We start from the raw sequence: 4,776 nt of genomic DNA, 5'->3' as shown, positions 1-4,776 counted from the left end.
CGTTGATGACGTAAGTATGGGAACGGATACCGGAGTACTTTGCAGGGTACTTTTGGTAGTTTCAGTATTCTGGGTAGTTGATGATGGTATTGAACTTGTTAGTGTGGTAGATGTTGTGGGCGTCATAGATTCACTTGTTGTGGATTCAGCTGATGTCTGCATGGATGACGTATTTATGGTAGTTGATGGGGAAGAACTTTGCAGGGTACTCTTGGTAGTTTCAGTATTCTGTGTAGTTGATGCTGGTGATGAGCTGGCAGATGTGGTAGATGTTGTGGGCGTCATAGATTCACTTGTTGTGGATCCAAATGACGTCTGCATGGATGAAGTATTTATGGTAGTTGATGGGGAAGCAGTTTGCAGGGTTGTTTTTGTAGTTTCAATAGTATGGGTAGTTGATGCTGGTAATGAACTGGTTGGTGTGGTAGACTTTGTGGGCGTCATAGATTCACTTGTTGTTGACTCAGCCGAAGTCTGCATGGATGAAGTATTTATGGTCATTGATGGGGAAGCAGTTTGCAGGGTACTCTTGGTAGTTTCAGTATTCTGGGTAGTTGATGCTGGTGATGAACTGGCAGCTGTGGTAGATTCACTTGTTGTGGATCCAGCTGACGTCTGCATGTATGAAGTATTTATGGTAGTTGATGGGGAAGCACTTTGCAGGGTTGTTTTTGTAGTTTCAATAGTTTGGGTGGTTGATACTGGTGTTGAACTGGTAAATATGGTAGATGTTTTGGGCGTCATAGATTCACTTGTTGTTGACTCAGCCGAAGTCTGCATGGATGAAGTATTTATGGTAGTTGATGGGGAAGCAGTTTGCAGGGTACTCTTGGTAGTTTCAGTATTCTGTGTAGTTGATGCTGCTGATGAACTTGCAGATGTGGTAGATGTTGTGGGCGTCATAGATTCACTTGTTGTGGATCCAGCTGACGTCTGCATGGATGAAGTATTCATGGTTGTTGATGGGGAAGCACTTTGCAGGGTTGTTTTTGTAGTTTCAATAGTTTGGATGGTTGATACTGGTGTTGAACTGGTAAATATGGTAGATGTTGTGGGCGCCATAGATTCACTTGTTGTTGACTCAGCCGAAGTCTGCATGGATGAAGTATTTATGGTAGTTGATGGGGAAGCACTTTGCAGGGTACTCTTGGTAGTTTCAGTATTCTGTGTAGTTGATGCTGGTGATGAGCTGGCAGATGTGGTAGATGTGGTGGGCGTCATAGATTCACTTGTTGTTGATTCAGCCGAAGTCTGCGTTGATGACGTAAGTATGGGAACGGATACCGGAGTACTTTGCAGGGTACTTTTGGTAGTTTCAGTATTCTGGGTAGTTGATGATGGTATTGATGTGGTAGGTGTGGTAGATGTTGTGGGCGTCATAGATTCACTTGTTGTTGACTCAGCCGAAGTCTGCATGGATGAAGTATTTATGGTAGTTGATGGGGAAGCAGTTTGGAGGGTACTATTGGTGGTTTCAGTATTCTGGGTAGTTGATGCTGGTGATGAACTGGCAGGTGTGGTAGATGTTGTGGGCGTCATAGATTCACTTGTTGTGGATCCAGATGACGTCTGCATGGATGAAGTATTTATGGTAGTTGATGGGGAAGCACTTTGCAGGGTACTCTTGGTAGTTTCAGTATTCTGGGTAGTTGATGCTGGTGATGAACTGGCAGGTGTGGTAGATGTTGTGGGCGTCATAGATTCACTTGTAATGGATCCAGATGACGTCTGCATGGATGAAGTATTTATGGTAGTCGATGGGGAAGCAGTTTGCAGGGTACTCCTGGTAGTTTCAGTATTCTTGGTGGTTGATGCTGATAATGATGTGGTAGGTGTGGTAGATGTTGTGGGCGTCATAGATTCACTTGTTGTTGATTCAGCTGATGTCTGCATGGATGAAGTAAACATGGTTGTAGATGGAGAAGCACTTTGCAGGGTACTCTTGGTAGTTTCAGTATTCTGGGTGGTTGATGCTGATAATGATGTGGTAGGTGTGGTAGATGTGGTGGGCGTCATAGATTCACTTGCTGTTGATTCAGCCGAAGTCTGCGTTGATGACGTCAGTATGGGAACGGATACCGGAGTACTTTGCAGGGTACTTTTGGTAGTTTCAGTATTCTGTGTAGTTGATGCTGGTGATGAGCTGGCAGATGTGGTAGATGTTGTGGGCGTCATAGATTCACTTGTTGTGGATCCAGATGACGTCTGCATGGATGAAGTATTTATGGTAGTTGATGGGGAAGCAGTTTGCAGGGTTGTTTTTGTAGTTTCAATAGTATGGGTAGTTGATGCTGGTAATGAACTAATTGGTGTGGTAGACGTAGTGGGCGTCATAGATTCACTTGTTGTTGACTCAGCCGAAGTCTGCATGGATGAAGTATTTATGGTAGTTGATGGGGAAGCAGTTTGGAGGGTACTCTTGGTGGTTTCAGTATTCTGGGTAGTTGATGCTGGTGATGAACTGGCAGGTGTGGTAGATGTTTTGGGCGTCATAGATTCACTTGTTGTGGATCCAGATGACGTCTGCATGGATGAAGTATTTATGGTAGTTGATGGGGAAGCACTTTGCAGGGTACTCTTGGTAGTTTCAGTATTCTGGGTAGTTGATGCTGGTGATGAACTGGAAGGTGTGGTAGATTTTGTGGGCGTCATAGATTCACTTGTTGTTGACTCAGCCGAAGTCTGCATGGATGAAGTATTTATGGTAGTTGATGGGGAAGCACTTTGCAGGGTACTCTTGGTAGTTTCAGTATTCTGGGTAGTTGATGCTGGTGATGAACTGGAAGGTGTGGTAGATTTTGTGGGCGTCATAGATTCACTTGTTGTTGACTCAGCCGAAGTCTGCGTTGATGACGTAAGTATGGGAACAGATACCGGAGTACTTTGCAGGGTACTTTTGGTAGTTTCAGTATTCTGGGTAGTTGATGCTGGTATTGAACTTGTTAGTGTGGTAGATGTTGTGGGCGTCATAGATTCACTTGTTGTGGATTCAGCTGATGTCTGCATGGATGACGTATTTATGGTAGTTGATGGGGAAGAACTTTGCAGGGTACTCTTGGTAGTTTCAGTATTCTGTGTAGTTGATGCTGGTGATGAGCTGGCAGATGTGGTAGATGTTGTGGGCGTCATAGATTCACTTGTTGTGGATCCAGATGTCGTCTGCATGGATGAAGTATTTATGGTAGTTGATGGGGAAGCACTTTGCAGGGTACTCTTGGTAGTTTCAGTATTCTGTGTAGTTGATGCTGGTGATGCACTGGCAGATGTGGTAGATGTTCTGGGCGTCATAGATTCACTTGTTGTGGATCCAGATGACGTCTGCATGGATGAAGTATTCATGGTAGTTGATGGGGAAGCACTTTGCATGGTACTCTTGGTAGTTTCAATATTCTGGGTAGTTGATGCTGGTGATGAACTGGCAGGTGTGATAGATGTTGTGGGCGTCATAGATTCACTTGTTGTGGATCCAGCTGACGTCTGCATGGATGAAGTATTTATGGTAGTTGATGGGGAAGCACTTTGCAGGGTTGTTTTTGTAGTGTCAATAGTTTGGGTGGTTGATACTGGTGTTGAACTGGTAAAAATGGTAGATGTTTTCGGCGTCATAGATTCACTTGTTGTTGACTCAGCCGAAGTCTGCATGGATGAAGTATTTATGGTAGTTGATGGGGAAGCACTTTGCAGGGTACTCTTGGTAGTTTCAGTATTCTGGGTAGTTGATGCTGGTGATGAACTGGAAGGTGTGGTAGATTTTGTGGGCGTCATAGATTCACTTGTTGACTCAGCCGAAGTCTGCATGGATGAAGTATTTATGGTTGTTGATGGGGAAGCACTTTGCAGGGTAGTCTTGGTAGTTTCAATATTCTGGGTGGTTGACGCTGATAATGATGTGGTAGGTGTGGTAGATGTGCTGGGCGTCATAGATTCACTTGTTGTTGATTCAGCCGAAGTCTGCGTTGATGACGTAAGTATGGGAACGGATACCGGAGTACTTTGCAGGGTACTTTTGGTAGTTTCAGTATTCTGGGTAGTTGATGATGGTATTGAACTTGTTAGTGTGGTAGATGTTGTGGGCGTCATAGATTCACTTGTTGTGGATTCAGCTGATGTCTGCATGGATGACGTATTTATGGTAGTTGATGGGGAAGAACTTTGCAGGGTACTCTTGGTAGTTTCAGTATTCTGTGTAGTTGATGCTAGTGATGAGCTGGCAGATGTGGTAGATGTTGTGGGCGTCATAGATTCACTTGTTGTGGATCCAAATGACGTCTGCATGGATGAAGTATTCATGGTAGTTGATGGGGAAGCAGTTTGCAGGGTTGTTTTTGTAGTTTCAATAGTATGGGTAGTTGATGCTGGTAATGAACTGGTTGGTGTGGTAGACTTTGTGGGCGTCATAGATTCACTTGTTGTTGACTCAGCCGAAGTCTGCATGGATGAAGTATTTATGGTCATTGATGGGGAAGCAGTTTGCAGGGTACTCTTGGTAGTTTCAGTATTCTGGGTAGTTGATGCTGGTGATGAACTGGCAGCTGTGGTAGATTCACTTGTTGTGGATCCAGCTGACGTCTGCATGGATGAAGTATTTATGGTAGTTGATGGGGAAGCACTTTGCAGGGTTGTTTTTGTAGTTTCAATAGTTTGGGTGGTTGATACTGGTGTTGAACTGGTAAATATGGTAGATGTTTTGGGCGTCATAGATTCACTTGTTGTTGACTCAGCCGAAGTCTGCATGGATGAAGTATTTATGGTAGTTGATGGGGAAGCAGTTTGCAG

Source organism: Pleuronectes platessa, chromosome 2, assembly GCF_947347685.1.
Source record: "Pleuronectes platessa chromosome 2, fPlePla1.1, whole genome shotgun sequence".
Taxonomy (NCBI): Eukaryota; Metazoa; Chordata; class Actinopteri; order Pleuronectiformes; family Pleuronectidae; genus Pleuronectes; species Pleuronectes platessa.
This window is presented reverse-complemented; position numbering follows the sequence as displayed.